Below are 23,075 nucleotides of genomic sequence, written 5' to 3'. Positions count from 1 at the left end.
CTGGGAGTCCTCCTGGATAACAACAGCGGCAGGAAGAGGTATGCAGGGTGTTCCTCATTTCCAGAATCCTCCTTCACTCTGGAAGTTGAATATTCTCAAGGATTTCAATGGCAGAGACGTAATTATTCATTTCAGCTTATTAATATCTTCTGAGTTCACAGTGGGGCACACGAGCAGTAGTAAAAAGAAGAGGGATGTGGTTTTTGCCCTTCCTAGCAGTATGGTCACGGGCAACTAATTACCTTATTAGAAATGCTCGGGTCAACTTAAGTTGCGGTTTAGAAAAAGGTGGGCCTGGGGACACACAAAGCAATCAGAGCTCTAGGGATCCCATGCTCTGGCGTCATGCTCTCTAGCAGAAATAGAATGTGTGCCACACAGCAGTTTTAAGTTTTCTAGTAGCCACAGTTTTAAAAAGTAAAAAGAAGTAAACTAATTTTAATAACATATGTTTATGTTGTGTATTACCATATTTATTAACATGTAGTCAATACAAAAATTTTAGATATTTTACCTTCTTTTTTCATGCTAAGTCTTCAAAATCTGGTATGTATTATATACAACAGATGCATGTGGCTAACAACTACTGTATTGGACATGCAGTTCTGCTCAAGCTTCAATATGCACAGGAATCATCTGAGGATCTTGTTTAAACGCAGATTCCAATTCCTTAAGCCAGGGTAAAGCCTGAGAGTCTGGATTTCTAAGAAGCTTTCAAGTGATGGCAATGTTGATGGTCCATGGACTCTACTTTGAGCAGCAACGAACTAGGATCCCCTTCAGTGGTGTGCTGGCACTGGCTCCTGACAGCCAACTATGTCATCTCCCAAATCTACATTCATTGATGCCAGGTTGGTAGCTTGGAATCAGCCATGGTGAAAGTATTTACACAACAGCAACTGGATCACATCAGGACATGACTTTTCTGGAGAGCCAGTTGCTAAACATTTACTGGCACCCCCCTGCTCATGGTCCAGTGGGTAATCCCACAGTCTGTGGCTCTTCTCTGAGTAATGGTATCATGAGTAACTCTTTTCCTTCTTATTTGCCTTCTGTTGCTGCTTCTGCTTCCACGCCTCCTTCTCCTTCTGCTGTGGTTTGAATATTTGTCCCCTCTAACCTCACGTTGAAACTTGATCCCCACTGTGGCAGTATTGAGAGGTGGGGCCTTTAGGAGGAGATTGGGTTACGGGGGTTCTGACCTCATAAATGGGTCAATCCATTCATGGATAAACTGGTAGACAGCTGAATGGCTTATCATTGGAATGGGACCAGTGACTTTATAAGAAGAAAAGAGACCTGAGCTAGCACACACAGCCCCTTGAAAGCCCCATCACATGTGCCACCTCAGTACCCTGCAGGGCCCCCATGAGCAGGAAAGCTTTCACCAGATATGGCCCCTTGACTCTAACTTCTCAGCCTCCACAACTGTAAGAAATTCCTTCTCTTTATAAATTACCCAGTTTCAGGTATTCTGTTAAAAGCAACAAAAAACAGACTAAAATATCTTCTCTTCTTTTGTTTTTCTCCTTCTTATCTGTAATAATTACTTATATAATAGTTAACATGTACCGTTCATGTAATTATTTTTAAAACATATTTTTCAAAAATAAAACGTACACAGTGCTGAGAGATGCCTAGTAGTTGTTATGCTATGAATTAGCTTCGTAATCTGAACAAGTCTTTGGAGTCTGGCACTCACTTTTCCCACCTATACAATGGGCATAAGCACATTTGCCCCACCTGCTTCAGGTACACGTTTGAAGAATAAAGTGAGATGATATATATTCGAATTTCAAGGTGACTTGACACAAAGCCAAGGAAAACACTGAAAGTGACTAGCTACTTCAATCACCAACAGCTCCATTGTCCTGGTATGGCCAGATTCTCTTTTAGGTTAGAGCTATTATCACGGGCAGAGATGTCTTCAATTCTGGGAAGAGGTACATTGGGGAGTGGGGACAGTTATCTTGCAATCAATTTGCCAAACGCAGATACTTGACTAAATCCTAGCTGTCCCTGATGGTTAAGAAAGCCTCATTGGCCAAAACAATATTGAAAAAAAGCTGGGGGATACAAACTTCCTGATTTCAAAACTTACAACAAGGCTATAGTGATCAAAATGCTGGCATAAGAATATATACGTATGTACATATGTTTGTGTGCATATATGTATATATCTGAACTCTCTCATATATACACACGTGTGTGTATAAATATGGAATACACACATATATATGGAATACACACATATATGTATATATGTATATGAGAGAGTTGAGAAATAAAGTAACGTGTCTACCGTCAGCTGATTTTGACAAGAGGGCCAAGATTATTCAATGGAGAAAGAATAGTCTTCCAATAAATGGTGCAGGAACAAATAGCCACATGCAAAAAAAAAAAAATGGATTTGGACACCTACTTCACACTACACACAGAAATTAATTCAAAATAAATCAAAGTCCTAAATGTAAGAGCTAAAATTATAAAACTCTTAGAAGAAAACAGAGATGTAAGTCTGTGTGATATCAGATTACACAACAGTTTCTTAAATATGACACAAAAAGCATAAGGAAACAAACAAATAAATTGGACTTCGTAAAAATCAGAAACTTTGTGCATCAAAACACACTGTCAAAAAAGTTTAAAAACCCATGGAATGGGAGAAAATGTTTGCAAATCATATATCTGATAAGAGATTAAGATCCAGAATATATAAGAACTCCCACAACTAAAAATAATTCAAAAATGGGCAAAGGACTTAAATCGACATTCCTTCAAAGAAGATATTCAAATGACCAATAAACACATGAAAAACTGCTTAATATCACTAATCCTTTAGGAAACGCACAACAAAACCACAAGTAGATACTTCAGATCCTCTAGAACAGCTATTTAAAAAAACAAATAAATAAAAACAGAAAATAACAAATGTGGGCAGAAAAGTGGAGAAAAATGAAGTTTGAGTCCTCCTGCTTTGCTGGTGAGAATGTAAAATGGTGCACACACTGTGGAAAATTGTTTAACACTTCTTTAAAAAATTAAACACAGAGTTACTCAGCAATTCTACTCCTAGGCATATACCCAAGAGAATACTTGTACATAAATATTCACAAAAAACTTGCACATGAATGTTCATAGTAGCATTATTTATAAATAACCACAAATTGGGAACAACCCAAATGTTCATGAACTGATGAATGGATAAACAAAATGTGGTTTATTCATAAAACAGAATATTACTCAGCACTAAAAACAGAATGAATCACTTACTCATGCTACAGTGTGGATAAATCTTGAAAACACTATGATAATTGAAAGAAGCAAGCCACAAAAGGCCACATATTATATGATCCTATTAATATAAAAAGTCCAGAATAGGCAAGTCCACAGAGACAGAATATACATTCACTGTTGCCAGTGCCTGGAGGGAATGAGGAGTGACTGCTTAATGAGTTCAGGGCTCCTTTTTGAAGTAATAATAATCGCAGAGATCGTAACATTTAATCCACTCAACAAATAAGAGCAGCCATGAGCTAGATGTTGTCCTACACGCTCAGGATAAAATGTCAAGGACAGTACTACCCATACAGTCTCTGCTTTCAGGGATCTTACTGTTCAATCTGCACATCCATCTACCTAAGCTTCATCATCAGCCCAGCCTGCTATTGTGAATCAATTAACTTCACACTCTACCATGACCAGCCTTGTATTGGCCCAAGATGTTGGCTGAGGTTGCTACTGACACTTAAATATTTTTACATGTGAATGTATGTCTATATTTATACGATATACTTTATACTGTGTTCATTTGCTAAGACAACAGAAATTTACTGTCTCATAGTTCTGGAGGCTAGATGACCAAGGTGTCAGCAGGGCCATGCTCCCTCTGAAGGTATAGGGAAGGCTCTGCTCCAGGTCTCGCTCCTAGCTTCTGGGCGTTCTTAGGCTTGTGGCAGCATACCTTCAGTCTTCACACTGTGTTCTCCGTGTGTGTGTGTGTGTGTGTTTGTGTGTGTGTGTTTGTGTGTGTGTGTATACATTTCTCCTTCGTAGAAGGACACCAGTCATATTGGATTAGGGACCACCCTACTCCAGTATCACCTAATCTTAACAATTACAGGCCGGGCGCGGTGGCTCAAGCCTGTAATCCCAGCACTTTGGGAGGCCAAGACGGGCGGATCACGAGGTCAGGAAATCGAGACCATCCTGGCTAACCCGGTGAAACCCCGTCTCTAGTAAAAAAAATACAAAAAAATAGCCGGGCGAGGAGGCGGGTGCCTGTAGTCCCAGCTACTCGGGAGGCTGAGGCAGGAGAATGGCGTAAACCCGGGAGGCGGAGCTTGCAGTGAGCCGAGATCCGGCCACTGCACTCCAATCTCGGCGACAGAGCAAGACTCCGTCTCAAAAAAAAAAAAAAAAAAAAAAAAAAAAAAAAAAAAATTACATATACAGGGCCGGGCGCGGTGGCTCACGCCTGTAATCCCAGCACTTTGGGAGGCCGAGACGGGCGGATCACGAGGTCAGGAGATCGAGACCATCCTGGCTAACACAGTGAAACCCCGTCTCTACTAAAAAGTACAAAAAACTAGCCGGGCGAGGTGGCGAGCGCCTGTAGTCCCAGCTACTCGGGAGGCTGAGGCGGGAGAATGGCGTAAACCCGGGAGGCGGAGCTTGCAGTGAGCCGAGATCCGGCCACTGCACTCCAGCCTGGGCGACAGAGCGAGACTCCGTCTCAAAAAAAAAAAAAAAAAAAAAAATTACATATACAATAACCCTATTTCCAAATAAGGTCACTGGGGGGATACTAGGGATTAAGACTTCAGCATGTGAATTTTGGAGAGACACAATTCAACCCACAAGACACACAAATGTGCACACATACGAGGGTATGGTATTTACAAAACTCACCTTAATATTATCTCTAAGAGGTTAAAAAGGCAATTTACTTTTGTTCCTGTGCTGCAGAAAAGACTATTGAGGCTCATAGAAGTTAAGGGATTAGGGGACTCTTGAGGCTCCTAGTGGGACACACTTTGCCCCTGTTGGAGCAGCATGTCTCTTCTTGTGCCATCACTTCTGCTGTTGTAATCGCCAACAAGCAGTCAAATTCCTGAGGGTTCTGACCTTGGCCAACCCAGGTGTCAAGCTGGTGGGCAGTCCCTGAAGCATTTCTTAGACTGTGCTGACAGCATCCTGGCAGCAGAGTTGGCACCGGGATAAATGCCTGTTCCAACACATGGCATTCCGCTCAGACTGCCTTCTCCAGCAGCTAGAGCTGTGGGCAGCTGTGGGTACAGACAGCCAGCAAGTTGAGTCCATAGAAACTGTGGTATAACACATTTCCTACTGAAAGGACAAGCTTCCCATCGATCCAATTCCACTTAAAGCTTGCTAGTTACCACATGTTTCTGTGTCTTCAAAATCTTCATCAGCTCCAAATTTAATTTATTAGAAGCAGCATCTGAAAATCTGATATAATCTACTCTTCATGCTAGATTAGAGGACAAAATCTTTCTCCAATCTATTCCCAGGACAAAATCATTATCTTTAAAACATTGCCTTAAAAGAATAAGACTGTTGTCTTCAAACACTTGGGGAGGTAATTAGCTCTGCAAAAACTGAAATAAATGCATAGCACATAAGTGTCCCCTCCCAAAAATAAGTCATAGGAACATGGACATCCAGACAACTTAGCTGAAAATTCAAAGCAGAAAAAGAAGATTTCTACCCAAGCCACCCACTCAGAGGTGGCAGCACAGACATGCTGGAAAGGGAGGAAGGGGCCAGAAGTGCTACCCCTGCCTTGGGTCCAACTGTGGAGCCTTGGCTAAGTTCCTTCCTCTCCCTGAGCCTCAATTTCCCCAGTTGCAAAGTGAAAGGGTAGGATTCAAAGATCTGCAATGTCCCTTCTGGTTCTAACATTTTGCCTGGGAAAGAAACCAGGTAATAAATTAGCAACAAGCTCTCTAAATGAACAGCAGATTCCAAACAGGCACATAACTTCCATGCTGCCGAAAGCCACGAAGTTCCAGTAAATACTTCCTCCCACAGAGCTACCTTAGGCACTGTAAAGTCCTGAGGATCAAAGATGCAAGACTCTGAGGCATCACACAGTACTGACTCTGATTCTCCTGAAAACATGTAAGCCAACAGCCCCCAACACCCTGGCTATGTAAGCAGTGTCAGATACGGAGACAATGCAGACTAGAGGAGCACGAGCTCTCTCTCAGAGAGGATGGGGATTCTGGGGAGAGGCAAACATTGCTATAGACAAAGTGCATGAAAGCACAATGCTCACCACCAAAAAGTTACACAAGTGTCTCACAATTAGTCATTCAAAGAACTGAATGAACCCCAGGAAAGTGAAAATCACATTCAATAATAAATACCTATATTAGAGATTGCAGACTGGCCATCACTGGGCCAGATTTGGGCAGCAGATCTGTTTTGTTTCATCTACATGTGTTGTCCTAAAGAATTCATTCATTTTCAACCGTGAAAAATTGGGAGAACTTTTTACATAAAAATATGGATTTTCTGCTTCTCTTGAAAATTAGGTTATTTGCTAACACAGGTCCTGCATTCTTACCTGGCCACCACCATTTGGGGCTGAAGAGCACCTGCTTGAACCCATGATAAATGGAACAGGACTCCCCAGTGCTACACAGGCCCTGCCATCAGTTTCACTGGCCTGTGGTCACTCTGAGGGCTCACCCAGGAATAAAGTGAAAGAAGCCCAATCACAGCAGCGTTGTATTTAGAAAGATCCAGCCTGAGTTTTGTCTTTGCAAAATGTTCATCTTCCTAAATGATAACCATGGACCAAGGGCAGCCCCCATTGAAATCATCAATTTGACAGTAAAAAAAGATACTGTAAGTTGAATGATCACTAGGAAAGGAACTATTGAATTAAAAGTGGCAGATCATACTGTGGAATGGTATACAGCTACCGAAAAACAAATCAGATCAGTGGCTCTCAAACAGGGACAATTTTTGTCCCCCAGGGAATATTTGGCAATGTCTATAAACATTTTTGGTTGCCACAACCAGGTGTGATGGGTGACTGTATGCTAATAAGTAGAACAGGGGTTCTCAACCCCCAGGCTGTGGACTGGTCAATGGCCTGTTAGCAACATGGCCGCACAGCAGGTGAGCAGCTGGTGAGCTTTACCACCTGAGCTCTGCCTCCTGTCAGATCAGCCGTAGCATTAGATTCTCATAGGAGCACAAACCCTGTTGTAAACTGTGCATGTGAGGGATCCAGGTTGCATGTTCCTTATGAGAATCTAATGCCTAATGATCTGAGGTGAAATAGTTTCATCCTGAAACCATCCCCTCCCCCATCCACATCTGTGGAAAAACTGTCTTCCACGAAACCAGTCCCTGGTGCCAAAAACGTTGGGGACTGCTTAAGTAGAGGACAGCAGTGGTACTGCTAAACATTTGACTATGCACAGAACAGCCCCTGTAGACAATACAGAGGATGGCCCAGGGACAGCCCCTGTGCACTCTCAAGTAATGAAGCCATTATCCCACCCAAAGAGCCTATAGTGCTGAAGTTGAAAAACCGTGAGTTAGATCCATACTGGTTAACATGAAGAAATTTCCAGAATGTTAACTGAGAAAAGCAAGATGTAGAACAGTGTATACACACCACTCTTAATACAATGACACACAAAAAAAACCATGCCTATGAATCTGATAAACAGTAATAATTTACATGAAATTAGATATTTCTAGATCCACATGCATAAAAAGTTATATAAAAAAATAGGTCACCAAATGTTAACGACAGTAACCCCAGAATGTTGGCATTTCAGGTGTTTTCTCCTTTTCTCCTTACACTTCCTGGTATTGTACAAGTAGTTTTAAAACGAGTATATATTATTTACAGAATCAAAACAATAGTATAGATGTTTTTACATTGTGAAAATAATCACTAGATAATTCTTACACATCACCTTTAACACAAGGTTTACCAGCCACCTCACCAAATCTTACGCCTGTATCATTAACAGGGACAATTGTAATTGGCATCTCCCTCTTCTCCCTTCTCCTACCTGACCTTGGAAGGGCTTTTCTCACCAAGGCCCAGAAAAAGGACAGGTCTGTCTCAGCAAGAGGAGTCCAGATGGCTAATCAGCTAAAGAGTCAGCATCTGACAGTCAGGTGGTACTCAATAACTGCCCATCTTACAAGACCACAGCTCCTCCCTCCTCTTCTGGTCAACACGTTTCCCCTGAGTAAAAAAAAAAACTCCCAGGGAGATAGAAGGGAAAGAAGACATGGGCCCTACCCCTAACAAGCTTACACACTATTTTTTTATTATTATTATACTTTTAAGTTCTAGGGTACATGTGCACAACGTGCAGTTTTGTTACATATGTATACAAGTGCCATGTTGGTGTGCTGCACCCATTAAGTTTACACACTAAGAGATGTGCAAAACACACAGCAGAACTTGATGAAGTTCAAGAGCTCTCAGCCCAGCTCTGCCTGGCATCAGATCAGCCTCTCTGTCTTTATATCATGCCAACCACTTTGTGGTCCAAAGGGTAGGGCTTTCTGCAGTGTCAGAGACTCCAAAAAGCTGGAATTCAGTTAGAATGCATTTGCATCTGCTGGAGCAGACACCAGTACAGGGCCAAAGTCTCTGCCTGCAACCAGCTCTCAGCTTCCCTTTCCTGGGCATCATAGCATCAGCATCAATGGGTTGAGTACAAAGTGGCATCAAGCTCTGTGATCCCCCCCCCATCCCCTTGTGCACATGTCTTATTAGTAGGCGCTAAAAGCAGAATCGGTCTAACCCTAAATTGAGTGGGTTTGTGTGTATTTGCACATAATTATATGAATGTGTAAAACTGATTTGTGTGTAAACACAGGCAAGAGTTAGACTATGCACATCAACAGGCAAAGGTTTTAGGACATGTGAGAGAGGGATCAGTGTAAGAATGTATATATAGTATTCAGTTAAACTTCAAGCTGGAGAAGTCAGCCAACGTGCATAAAAATAAAAATGAGCTTCTGAATCATGCTTTGTACCAGGCATGCTAGATGCTCTTCAAGCATGTCTTCAACCTTCACAACATATCTATAGAGAAGGTAGTTAATAGATAAGGAAACTGAGGCTCATTTAATAACTAAGAAAACTGAAGCTCAAAAAATTTAAATATATCATCTAGGTTCACCCAGCTATTGTGTGTCAGAGCTGAGGTTCGAACCCATGCTTGTTTACATTCAATGTTGTTTCTGTTACACCATGCTTTCTTCATGATTACTCCCCATAAGGCAAGATATTTCAAGCAAAGGGTAGCTTACAAGGTCAGTCAGAAGAGTTACAATCAAAAGCTGGTGTCTTCTAGAGTTTATGCCTGTACCAAATATTTGTCTGCCTTTTGATAAAAATAAACAATTGATTATATGTTATTATGTAGGTAAGATGTAATATTCAAAGCTGAATATACAAAGTATCAATATTGGGAGATTCACTTGAGTGAAACTAGAGGGTTTTATGGTTATGAGTTTAGCCAGCAGTTTCACTTTTCCTAAAGTATGATGAAATAGCCAATTACATTGGGGCAAATAATAGAAAAACCCAAGGAAGGTTATCATCAATTTCATATCTCCAGTTCACACAGGGGTTGTTAATTCTACTTATTGAAGTAAAAAAGTGGTGCTTATTATGATTGAGACTTCATGTGAATTTTCTGTAATGGGCAGGTAAACATCAAATTAAAATGCCCCAAACAAATACAATGGGCATGTGAATCTCAGCTGGCTTCTCTGAGACCAGCTTCTCAGTAAACACAGAAACAGGTCTCCTAGGAGCCTCCAGGTCAGGCTGTCTTGCTTGGGTTGTGATGACTGTTTTGCCAACTCCATAAACAGTGTTTCTCATCAGTGTTTGTACTTTTTAAAAATGTATTCTCTGTTTGGTGAATATTCTCTATGCAGTTCCTCCTCAAAAAACAAAACAAAAAAAATTGAATACTAGACCCTCCTACTGATAATCTCTATTGCTCCAAAGATAAAGTCTATCTTCAGAGGTTTTTTTGTTTTTGTTTTTGTTTTGTTTTGTTTTGTTTTTTGCAGTTTTATTTAAGAAAATCAGTGTTTCATTTTATTTTGTTTTGACTTAGTCTTAAAGTAGTATCATAATAGTGAATGTGCTTTTTTCAACCCACCTGTCCCTTCCTCAGGGAAATCCTGATTTTTCTCTCTAGGATGTCTAAGCACCCAAGTTGACAACCACAGTCATGATACTTCATTAACACCAGAAATAGGAGAGGAAACTGTCTAATTTCAGCAGGATTGGTGTATTTTCCCTCATTCTTGGTGGAAAGGAAAGTGCTTGAGAGAGAGGAGCTGGGACAGGAGCAGAAGGAGGCTGTACACCTCCCCTCAGAGGAGCAGTCCCTCTATAGAAGACCAAAAGCGGGCAGAGAATACTCAGACTTGCCCCTGTTTACCAAGGAGACTGAGTAAATGTCCAGCTCAGCATGAAAGTGATAAAGCCCAAGTGGAGTCCACACACTGCTCATCCTCATTCCCTCTCCGTGCTAGGGAAGCAGGCCAGGTCTTCATTTGTAAGAGAGAAGGGATTTATAAGAGATTAACCGAAAAAAAAAAAAAAAGAGAGAGAGAGAGGGAAATGATGACAACGGTGAGAAGGCCGACTTATGAAGGGATAAGAAGAGAGAAGAGGAGAGGGAGGAAAAAAGAAGAGCAACCAATGGAGCCACCCAAGAAGTTTAGATCATAAATAAAAGGAAGGATCACAATGACTCTTTTTGCATTAGTAACAATAACTACCATTTATTGGGCCCTTGCCATGCGAGGTAGGGATGAATGGATGGATGAATATATAAATAGGTATGCAGCTATACACATATGTACATAGATTTCATGTAGTTTAACTCCAGTTAACCCTTATTTAGGAAGAGTCACTAAATAACTCTTGTTCCTAATAAAGTGCCAAGAGTGGGTGCAACACTGCTCAGCACATTAACCATATTTACCATCTAAGAGATAGAAAGCAACCTGTCTCTTTTGATGAGCAAGCCATAAAGTTTTCGGGAATGGGAAGTAAGTCAAGGCTCACTGCAACTACCACCTCCTGGTTTCAAGCGATTCTCCTGCCTCAGCCTCCCAAGTAGCTGGGATTACAGGCACCTGCCACCACGCCCAGCTAATTTCTGTATTTTTAGTAGAGACAGGGTTTCACCATGTTGGCAAGGCTGGTCTCAAACTCCTGACATCAGGTGATCCACCCACCTCGGCCTCCCAAAGTGCTGGAATTACAGGAGTGAGCCACTGCGCCCAACCCAAAATAGATATTTCAATACCCATTTTCCCCTGCAGAATCTGAAACTCTCATAGCTAATTACTTCTCCAAGGTAGCAGAACCAGAATTTAAACACAGTTTACCTGGCTCCAAATCCTATGCTGTTGATTACTATATCAATAATGTATACACTTAGTTGCATATTTTCTTGTTTAAATTTGTCATCTTGAAATATGACATTGTTCCAATGATGTTACCATTTATGAAAATGCCCTAGGGACCCACTTTTGAAATTTCCATTCTAGCCTTGAGTACATTCTTGATTATCTTCAATAATAACAGAGCCTTGTGCTTTCAGAGCAGAGCTTACTTAGGGGACAGCCAGAAGTCACACAGAGCAAAACTGGTAAACACTGTAGGTGAAACTGTTGGGTGATAATCATTTAAAGTTTAAGAGAAAACAGCGTGATTATTTTATGTGTTTTATTGACTGTCTCAGAGAAATCCCCAAAGGAGAACTGCTATCAGATTCTGAGCAAAGGTCCCATTGCTGCAATAAAAAGGGACCTAAGATTGCCCCTTCAAACTTCAACATTGAACTGGTATAGTTAGAATACTATGCTTGTGACAATAAAGTCACACTTTATTCATCCTTCAAGGCAAATCAATTTGATGTTGTTTTAACTACTGCTGAATGGAACATTCTATAAAAAGAAACCAAAAAACTGAGTGAAAACCTAATAGTCTTTGATGTTAATTCTATTAGGTCACCTAGTGCCCTAACTTCTTGCTGAAAAGTCCAAAGAGAAATGATAATGACCTTGGGACATTATTGCCCTTAATCTGCAAACTTCTGATCACTGTGAGCACCATTATGGATGATAAGGCGTTTGGGATAGAATGTTCAGCCCATCTCCCTGTGCTTAGACTGACTGACCTCTGAGAATCTAACAGGGTTTTCTCTAATGCATTTAAAGAATGGCATCATATTTGGGCTGGAGAGGTGCTTGTGCTGTTTATGGTCCATGTAGCAGGTGCTCTCCTAAAAATGGTTACTGCTTTTCTCAAAAGCTGTCAATTTTCATTACAACAGTGAACTGGAGGAGGGTTGAACTGTCATAGGAAGAGAAAATTACTGGGCAGCCCCCTTTTTCTCCCATTAGAATTTCAGCAAAGCAAGTGAGGCAAGGGCAGACAAGATAATGAAGGGGTTGCACAGGCATTTATTTCACTTTTATTTTTCCTTTGAGAAAGTGTTAATAAAATTAGCAGTGTTCCAATAACAGCAAGGATTATAAAAGATACATTTATCAACAATGTACAATTTTCCTACTGGAATGTATAATAAAACTTTTCAAATGCAAATCTTCCATCAATGAACATACAAAGGGGCAAAATAAAAAGGAGGAAAATGACATGAAGCTAATTCTCTGTCATCTCTGAAAACTAGATGGATTAACATTGCTTAAAGTTAACTGATAAATCTCCCAAAACTTAATTTTAAACTTTCATTCAGTTTTCTGTGTCAAGGCTTTAGCCAAAGCTGCTTACAAAAAAAAAAATCATGCTAATTCCTCTGAATTTCAGGAATTGGGTCAAAATCAGCAATGCCTTCTCATTGCCTGCCACACAGAGTCAAAAATCCTCTTATATCAGGTACTTTCCAACAATCAAAGCCCTTTGTAATCCAGTCCACACTATCTCCCAAAGTCACTTCTCCTGTTTGCTCATAACACATCCCAGCTGAAAAAAAAAAGATCCCTTGAAGATCTATGATGTTCTCTTCTCTATCTTATTTCTGTCTAACTCTTCTTCATCCTCCAAAGTCTTTACAACTAAGATACAACCTCTCCTCAGCCTACGCATTAGGAAAAACCTAACGCTTTTTCCTTCTAGGTTTCACCCACCTCCTACCCTTCTCACATAGTCTAGACCACCAAATCAGAACCTGATAACAAACCGCCCTGGATGGATCACAACTTTTTCATGGATAGCACTTTCTAAGAAGAACAGCAAGTTTTCATTAAGCAGGGACTGCACTGGGCACAAACATGTGATCAGCATTTGTTGATTGAATGATGGATCCTATAGCTCAATTCCTCCTTCAGTGGAGGAACAAATGGAAGGAAGGAAGGAAGGAAGAAAGGAAGGAAGGAAGGAAGGAAGGAAGGAAGGAAGGAAGGAAGGAAGGAAGGAAGGAAGGAAGGAAGGAAGGAGGGAGGGAGGGAGGGAGGGAGGGAGGGAGGGAGGGAGGGAGGGAGGGAGGGAGGGAGGGAGGGAGGAAGGAAGGAAGGAAGGAAGGAAGGAAGGAAGGAAGGAAGGAAGGAAGGACCATAAACTGGAAAGTCAATGTTTAAATTACTAAGAGTTTACTAGATATATAGGAAAAAAAACAGATGACTAATGTACTTTACATTAAAAGTGTTTTTGAAAAGTGTGATAATTTGTTAAAGGGTGATTCAGCAAGTCTTAATTTAAAGGGTACTTCCAGGAAAAGCAAATATAAAAATATAAACTATTTCCCCAAATCAAATACTAAAACTGTAACTACGCTGAAAAATTTTTCCCCAAAATCATTCTAAACTCCAAAGAGTAAATTAAAATCATTATTAAGATATTCAGACATGCTGATGATGTTGCTCGCCCCTGCTGCTAATCAGTGAAAATACTGAAGTCTTCCAGGAACATGACGAGCACCATTTTCACACAACCATTTGAAGTCTCCGTCTGTCTTTCTACAGGCAAAAGCTGCATGTGCCTTTCGTGACAAACCCAAGGAGATGTTGCCTTTGGCAAGAATGATGTCAAAGTTTCTACCAAACCAAAACAATAATTCCTTGAAAATGCCAAGTAGCAGCTTAGAAAGTTGAACTGGTGCTAATCTGGACATGCCAAAATCCGTGATATTTTGTGTAATGAAACAGTGTCCATCTTGCTGAAGTAAACCCCATGAGTGCAGCACCATTTCTCACTTCGTCATATTCATGGCAGCAAAGTTTCATAAGCACAGGGGTTGAGATTCAGCCCACAGCAAGTCCCCAAGAGTGATCCTAAACTGTAACATGTGGCATGTCAGCCAACTTTTTCATCTTTTACTTATAACTTTTTACTCAGAACTTTTTACTCAGCAGTATTTCTGAAAGCAACTCTGACCTGGGACGGTTATAAATTTCAACATGTTACCAAGACATGCTTTTAGGAGATTAAGTACCAAAATAATACATGACACATGTCTCTAACCCATTCCCATCCCACAAAATATCCTTGAAAGCGTGTATGTATTTGTTTGAAAGATCATAGAAATAGAGAAGACACAGGCTCTGAAAAATACTGAAAACAAGAAAAAAAGTAGCACAACATGGAAGATGACTACATTTCTATTTCCTTCTGAACACAAATGACCACAAAATAATTGGCACAGGATGGCAAATTAAAATCAAACTTACTCACCCAGGATGCAGATGTCACACTTAAAAAAAAAAAAAAAATCTGGAGACCAATTGTACTTCAGTTAGGGAGTCAAATTAGCATTGATCAGAACTACCTTCATATCCCTATGACTAGATAATGCCTCCACCTTCCATTTTGCTTTGTCAATTGGCCTCTTGTACATGCAAAATACATTTATAGAAGGATGATCAATCATTTCTAAGATTCCTCTTGTATGCAACAACTATTTACTGAGCAATTGTTGTATTTCAGGTCTTGTGAATGAGACAGACCCCATCCCTGCCCTCAGGGAGCCTGTAACCCAACAAACATAGAACCACCAATTAGAAGTGAGATTTGTGCTACTATAAAGTGCAGTGTTGTATAAGGGCTTAAAGAAAGATATTCCAATGTAGACAGAGCGATCAGGAAAGACTCAACTTAGGTAATGAAATCCAAGCTGAATTTTAAATGGAGTAGGAATTGGATAACTGAAGTGGGATGGGAATGCGAAAATGTCTCCAGCAGAAATAACTACATCTGCCAAGAAAAAGGCAGGAAAGGACGGGCTGTGGGGCAAATGGGGGCAAGATCAGGAGCAAGGACACTGAGGGCTCTTGCAGTAATCCAGGAAAGAGAGTAATAGCCTGCACTAGGTGGATGGGAAAAAGAAAACAGATTCAAGCAATATTTAGGACGCAGAACCCATTGGTGTCTGTCATGGACTGGATGTGCAGAATAAGGGAGAGAGAGGAGGCCAGGTAGACTCAGAAGTTACTGGTTTGAGGATCTATGTTGGTGTCAGGGCCACATACCGGGAAATTTCAGGGCTGAGGGGTGGATGAATAGAGGTTACAATACTGAACATCAGATTTAATGTCCTGAAAACAGGACATGTTTTTAGTTCATTTAGACCTAGAAATGAGTTGACAAAGAACTTTAGAAACTTCTCCATTGGTCATAGACCTACATAGTTTAGACCATAGTTTTAGACCTACATAGTTTTAGAAAGTTGCAGACTTTCGGCCGGGCGCGGTGGCTCAAGCCTGTAATCCCAGCACTTTGGGAGGCCGAGACGGGCGGATCACGAGGTCAGGAGATCGAGACCATCCTGGCTAACCCGGTGAAACCCCGTCTCTACTAAAAAATACAAAAAACTAGCCCGGCGAGGCGGCGGGCGCCTGTAGTCCCAGCTACTCGGGAGGCTGAGGCAGGAGAATGGCGTGAACCCGGGAGGCGGAGCTTGCAGTGAGCTGAGATCCGGCCACTGCACTCCAGCCTGGGCGACAGAGTGAGACTCCGTCTCAAAAAAAAAAAAAAGAAAGTTGCAGACTTTCAAAGTGAAATAGCAAGTCTATGGGAAGCAGCCACCCAGAATTTGAAGGTAGAATATTAGTTCTAACAATGTAACTGTTACTAGAATCATTAATATTTCTAGAAACAAGTGATTTATCCACTTATGTTCTGGGCACATGTTCCAAGGTTCTGTTAAAAACAGATTTCACACTGAATGCGAGTATTCTTGAGCAAACAAATCCATCAGTTGCTACAGAATTTATGTTAAGATTTCAGAAAGCAGAATTCTGCTTGTGGGAATGCCAGGGGTCTTTTGAATTTTTTCATTGAACAGGGACCCCTGGAGTTTTTATTGATTGAACAAGATCAAGCAGAAAGCTTTCATTTACCCCAACTATCTACTTCCTTTGTCATATTCCTTAAAAGATAATTCACTAAATTATTTTAGCCCTGATGAGAAGAGTGTGGTAATGACATTTTTTAAATTGTCTATCCTTAAACAATTCTTTCACAGAAAAATAACCAATTCCTGAAGTCCCTGGATCACACCTCACCTTCAGCTACAGCCTTTGCTCAGCACGGGATTTTTTTCTTTTCTTTTTAATGTCACAGGTTTCAACTCCAAAGAGCACTGCCAAATCTCTCTTTTCTCTAACATAATCTCCTCTTTCTGCTTTGAATGAACATTTCCTCCTGGGGCGTGTAATAAATAACACAAGAGAGCAGCTGGGAAAGAGAAATGGGCACTTTACAGGTGATTTGGAAATGCAGAGAAACACAAAAATTCTGGGGAGACAGAGGTGCAGGCACAGAAGTGAGGTTAGGAAATATAGGACAGGGCTCACTATATATGGCCTTAATGTCGCTGTGATACATAATTTCTAGTAACAGAGTTTAATAAATCCAGACCTAATTGATAGGGGTGCGGCTCTCAACAGCCAGGAGACTTGTGCCTTGGCCCAAAGGCCCCTTACCCATGGGGTAAGAATGGGGAGGGGGCTGTGCTGCACTGCAATGTTGCAGCAAATATTTATGCACAGCAAAAGCCCAGGAAAATTCTATTTAATGTTATAAACAAAAGGATATTCCACCATCACAAGCTGACCTGTGTATGTGTCTGAAATTAGTTCTTTGGAGGCAGCCTGCTCTCTTCTGCCAATATTCTGGGACTCCTATGGAAACAATATTTTTTTCTCTTTGCTATTAAGCACTCGGTTTTCAAAAGCAAGCAGAAGGGATATTGAGGTAATTTTTAAAATGTTCTTCATAAAGAGATTTAATTAACAACTATTAGCCCACCAGTTATTTAACAACTGAATTGTCACTCAGCCCAATAAGGACCAAGGATGCCTGATTTCAATCAATGCATAAGCATTACATTGGCCAAGAAGGTTAAGGAGAAAAAGCTCTACTGTGTAGATACAATTTTTGGCCAGCGACACACCTCTTCTTAGTCTGGGGTTAATGACGCTAATATAGAGACTGTGGTCCATTACACCATTTGAAGCCTTCGTCTCAACTGAGAAATTACTCAGGAAGCTAGAACAGAGGAAGTTGTCACTTGGTTTGTGTTCATCTGGGGGATTTAGAATCAAACCCTAAGTCTTGATTCTGGTGACAGAATCCTTGCCAAGCCTCCTTTGATGGCCTGTCCAGCGTCACAGGTCCTATGGCACCGAGGCCCTGCTTTGCCATTATCATAGACCTCACCTACCCCTTTCTGATCCAGTGACTGGCATCTTGTCTGTTGTCTACCAGGTGGCTGATAGAAATATACAATAGACACAGTTAGAGAACATATTCATTCAACAGCTATTTATTGAATAACCTCTATGTGCAGATACTGTTGTGGACACTGTGAATATATCTAGAAAAAGTTATGGACTTGTATGCTCATGGGGAAAACATAACAAAAAGATGTAAAGTACATTTCATGGCAAACAGGGAAATTTAATAAAATGTCACAAAAATGAAGGAACACAACAGACACCCATATGGAAATACGATCCCCAAGTCCCTACAGGAATGTGCAGCCACTGGTGATGCTGCCCATGATGGGAGAGGGCACAAGAAAGTGTAAAATGGCTTCCTTTGCCATCCACATGGCTGCCCAGAGTGTCTGTAGGCTTTAGCTGCAAGCCTGCATCCTCAACAGGTGTAAGAGGAACTACTCGTGTGGATTATGAGACAAAAGAAATAAAAATCAGTTTTCCTGGCCTAACATTCTTCAGCAGACCCTAACCTCAGGCCTGACTGGAATTCCCCCTAAGTCAGAGGACTTCCTAATGTCTTTTTTGTGATCACCTTCAAGAGAAATACAGGAAGAGGAAAGCACCTTCAAGAGAAATACAGAAAGAAGAAGGCATTTTTCACTGAATATTGCAATGACTATTTCATACTAGAAGTAACACTACTCTCATTAGGTTAGATCTTGAGTTTTAGATTTGGTTTCAAAGATACAATGAATCAGAGAAAATGTAGATGAATCAATGAGACCCAGATAGAAATAGGTTTTGATTTCTAGTATTGGTTAAATGCTTTCCTAAATAAGTAAACTAGCGAACACAACAATGAGATAGCCATTCTTCTGTCTTAGGAGAAAATAAGCTATGGAAATCGTTTGTTATTGCGTCTGAGAAGGGGTGGACCAGTCATAGTTTAAGGACAGGTGTCACGTATAAACTCATCATAGAGGAAGCTTATCGAGGACCTCAGCACAGTGACTGTAGTTAACAATACTGTACTGTAGATTCGACGTTTGCTAAGAGGGTACATCCTAATAAGAAAGTACATCACCAAAAAAGGTACTATGACGATATGTTAATTAGCTTGATTGTGGTAAACATTTCACAATGTATTTGTATAACAAAACATCATGTTGTACACCTTAAAACATACAATTTTTAATTATACCTCAATAAAGGTAAAAAAATTAAAAAGAATGCCTCTGGATTTTTGGCTGAAGAGATATTTCAAAGTTACAGAAGATGCGCTTGTAAGGGCTTTCTAATAACCAAATTGTCAGATGATCCAGAAGCCTCAATTTCCTCTACAGAATGCAGGTCTGATGCTTGTGGCACCATCCAGGCATGTGACTATGAGGCCACTTTGAGAAGCCTTCACACCTATCAAGAGCATGTTGAATATTCCTTAGCTTGTTGTTAACAGTGTTACATGCTGTTGAAATTATACAGCTAAATATTATCTAAGCAGATGAAATGTGAGTGAAAAAAAGGTATTTAATTATATGATAATTATGTGAAATGCTTTGGAAAGATTCCCAAGCGCGTTTAATTGGGTGAGGGTAAAAGATTTGTAAAAGACCGGGGAAATGACCATACACATCTAGAAGGGTTCTACAGTCAGATTGCTTTACAAAGGTCTAAGCTTTTCTTGCATCTCAAGAGATAGAAACTGGGTGCTGTAGGCAATGCGTATGCAAGAGTATTGAATCCTCCCAAATCCCTCCCATCCCACGGAAAAAGACTTTGACTTTATATCAAAAGGTTGGAAAAGGGGTACACATTCACAGAATTTTATACTCAAATCAAATGGTGAGCTATGTATGCACCATTTATTCAGATTCCCCCTTTAACCAATCTTTAAAACAACTACCAGTCTTGTCACATCAGATAAGAAGGCCTTACCATCCACCCACTCTTACCTTACCTCCAGAGCTCAGCTGAGAAATTACTCAGGAAGCTAGAACAGAGGAAGTTGTCACTTGGTTTGTGACAGAAAATGTAACAAAGAGGCCACTGCTAGAGTTTCTCTTGCTTTCTGCTGGTTTTCATTTTTAATCTTTAAATATATATATATATACACACACACACACATATACACACACACATATACACACACACATACACACACACGCATATATATATATGCATGTGCTTTTGAAGTTTCTGGGTCTATGTAGAATATTTATAGAAATACAGCACATAATTAAGATCAATAGCAATAAATAGGAATCATAAATTACCTACCAAGCTGAGCAATTCACCTTCAGCGGTCACTACACAGATTCAACACAGCCAAGCTCTCAAATGGTCAGTTAAGCAAACAGCGTGTGTAGGATACGGAACCATGGTTCTGGTGTGATACACAGAGGAGATTAGACATGGTTCCTTTCTCTGCAGAACTTACAGTTCAATAATCAAGCCGGGGCCATCAAGTTGCATTTAGTTTTCTGTAATGGCAGCAAGTCAGGATTAAGGAGAAGAGGAGGGAGGAAAGGAGCCAATTTTGTGCTTTCCTCCTTCAGTAATTCCATGTTCACTGCCAAATGGATGTCAGAAAGTAGAGATCATGAGGGTGTAAATATTTTGTAGACTACGACTGTAGAAGGGTTTTTCTTAGATTCATAAGATGTTAAAACAGGAATGGGGATCTTAGAAACATCCTGTCTCTCTACCTTGTTTTACAGATATGGAGACCAAAACACAAAGTCATTAAGTGAGGTAACCCTGCTTGTTAGGAGCAGGGTTAGGAGCAGAAGTCAGATATATCCTACCTTTTAGTCCAGTGCTCTTTCTAGAATGCTGCCCAGCACTGCTGTTCCTCTTTTTGGCTAATATTATTTAGCATGCTTTTTTTTCTCTTCATTTCACTACTCCAAAACTATCCAGAACACAGTTTGCTCAGAAACCCTAAAAGCTCATTTCTAGACAAAGTCAAAACTCCCAGATAAGTTCATTTAAAAATTGCAACTGGTTGAACAAAGTTTAACAAATTGAAGAAAATGTCAGCTTTGACAAAAATTTCATACCAATTGTTTGGTTTCATGTAGACAAAATGCTTACAGTTCTGAAAGAACTGTTGACTGAGTTATCTATCTTCAGAATGCACATCCCATTTACCTCAACAGAAGAATTACTCAGGTTTCTTTCACTCAGCATAACTCCTTCCCTTCAAAAAAAAAAAAAAAAAAAAGTAAACCTCGTTGGAATTATTACAAGAATTTTTTTGTTACTTTTTGTAATGCTGGTGTCTGAATACTTCAATGCAGCAACTATTTTGTGAATGCCTATGGTTTCCAAGGTACTACGTGAACACCCACCAAGTACCAAGGTTAGTGTCGTGAGCAAAGGATCTCACACCTCATGAAGCTTGCAATCCAGTCCTAGAAACTGTACCCAAATCACAAACACAGATTGGATGGTGGCAAGGGATACAATGGAGATAAGAATGACCTGGGAACACAGAGAAAAAGAGAGACATGGGGAGAAATTTCATAGATAAGATTATATTTGAGCTGGCCTTGAAAATGGGAGAAGACATTTTTTTCCTGCTCTGTACCCCCTGGCACATCTCCCTTGAAACTTGCATTCCATTCCTCACCTCTAACTTAAAACTGTTCTCAACAAATTCTCCAGTGACCTCCTAGTTTGCCTGATTCAATTGTCATTTTTAGTCCTGACCCCAAATTATCTCTTTGGAAACCCTGTTGTTGATCTTGACCTTCTTGACTGAAATTCTTCTCTGGTTTTCATCAGCTGTCTCCTGCTTCCCTCTCTCTGGAAGCTCCGTCTCAATCTCCTGGTTCTTGGTAACGCCTTGCTCATTCTTTTTTCTTTTTCTTTTTCTTTTTTGGCACAATACAGTCTACCTAGATAATTTTACCGCCTCCACAACTCCAACCCCTACCTTACATTGACACTGAAAACACGTAGATTTAAATTTCTAGTTTCCTACCTTTTTAGTTAACAAATCATAGTTGTATAAATTTATAGGCTAAAATGTGATGTTTTGATACATGTCTACAATGCGGCATGATTACATCAAGCTGGTTAACCTATGTGTCTCCTCATTTACCTTTCATTTTTATGATGTGACATTTGAAATTTGCCCCCTTATTTTGAAATTTGTAAAACATTATTATTGACTATCGTCACCCTGCTGTGCAGCAGATCTCAAAACATATTCCTCTACCTGAAACCTTGTACCCTTTGATCAACAACTCCTTTTGCCCTCCTTGCCCCTGGTAACCATTGTTCTACTCTTTACTTCTATGAGTTCAACTTTATTCGATTCTACATGTAAGGGAGATCATGCTGCATTTATCTTTCTATGCCTGATTTATTTCACTTAACATCATGTTCTCCAGATTCATCCATGTTGTAAAAAAATGACAGAATTTCCCCCTTTTCAAGGCTAACTAGCATTCCATTTTGTATATACATAACATTTTCTTTATAGATTCATCCACTGATAGATGCTTAGGTTGCTTCCATACCTTGGTAAATAATGCTGCAATAAACAGGGGAGTAGAAATATCCCTTCAACATATTGATTTCAGTTCCTTTGGATATATATCCAGAAGTGGGATCACTGAGTCATATAGCAATTCTCTTTTTAGTTTTGTGTGGAACCTCCATAACATTTTTCATTACGGTTGTACTGATTTACATTCCCACCAACAAGGTATGGTCCCCTTTTCTCTGAATCCTGTCCAACATTTATTATCTTTCGTTTCATTTAATAGAAGATACTCTAACAGGTGTGAGGTGATCTCTCATTGTGATTTTCATTAGAATTTCCTTAATGATTACTGATGATGAGCCCTTTTCATGTACTTGTTGGCCATTTGTGTGTTTGCTTTTGAGAAATGTCTGTTCAGGTCCTTTGCCCATTTTTTTTAACTGGGTTATTTGTTTTCTTGCTATTGGTTTGCGTTCCTTATACATTTTAGGTATTAACCCCTTGTTGGATGTATGATTTCCAAGTATTTTCTCTCCTTCTGTGGGACCTATCACTTTCTCAAACTCGTATTTCCAACTATTCACTGAACTGACAATGTGGGTAGCCTATAAATGCCTGGAACTCAACATGTCTAAAGCCTCAGAAAAACTTTAGAAAGAGAAAGCATCTTTCTCCCTAGACTTCCTCCTTCTCTTTTGTTCCTTCTTTCTACTTAAAACTCCAATACATAATCTTTATGCTTTTTTATATGCTATTCCCTGTGCCAGGAATTCTCTTCTGTGTATTAACTACCAAGAAAAGTTCATCCTTAAATGATTAACACACATGTACCCTCTTTTGTAACAGCCTAGGGTGCAAT

The sequence above is a fragment of the Macaca fascicularis genome, chromosome 12 (genome assembly GCF_037993035.2).
Source record: "Macaca fascicularis isolate 582-1 chromosome 12, T2T-MFA8v1.1".
NCBI classification, from domain to species: Eukaryota; Metazoa; Chordata; class Mammalia; order Primates; family Cercopithecidae; genus Macaca; species Macaca fascicularis.
This window is presented reverse-complemented; position numbering follows the sequence as displayed.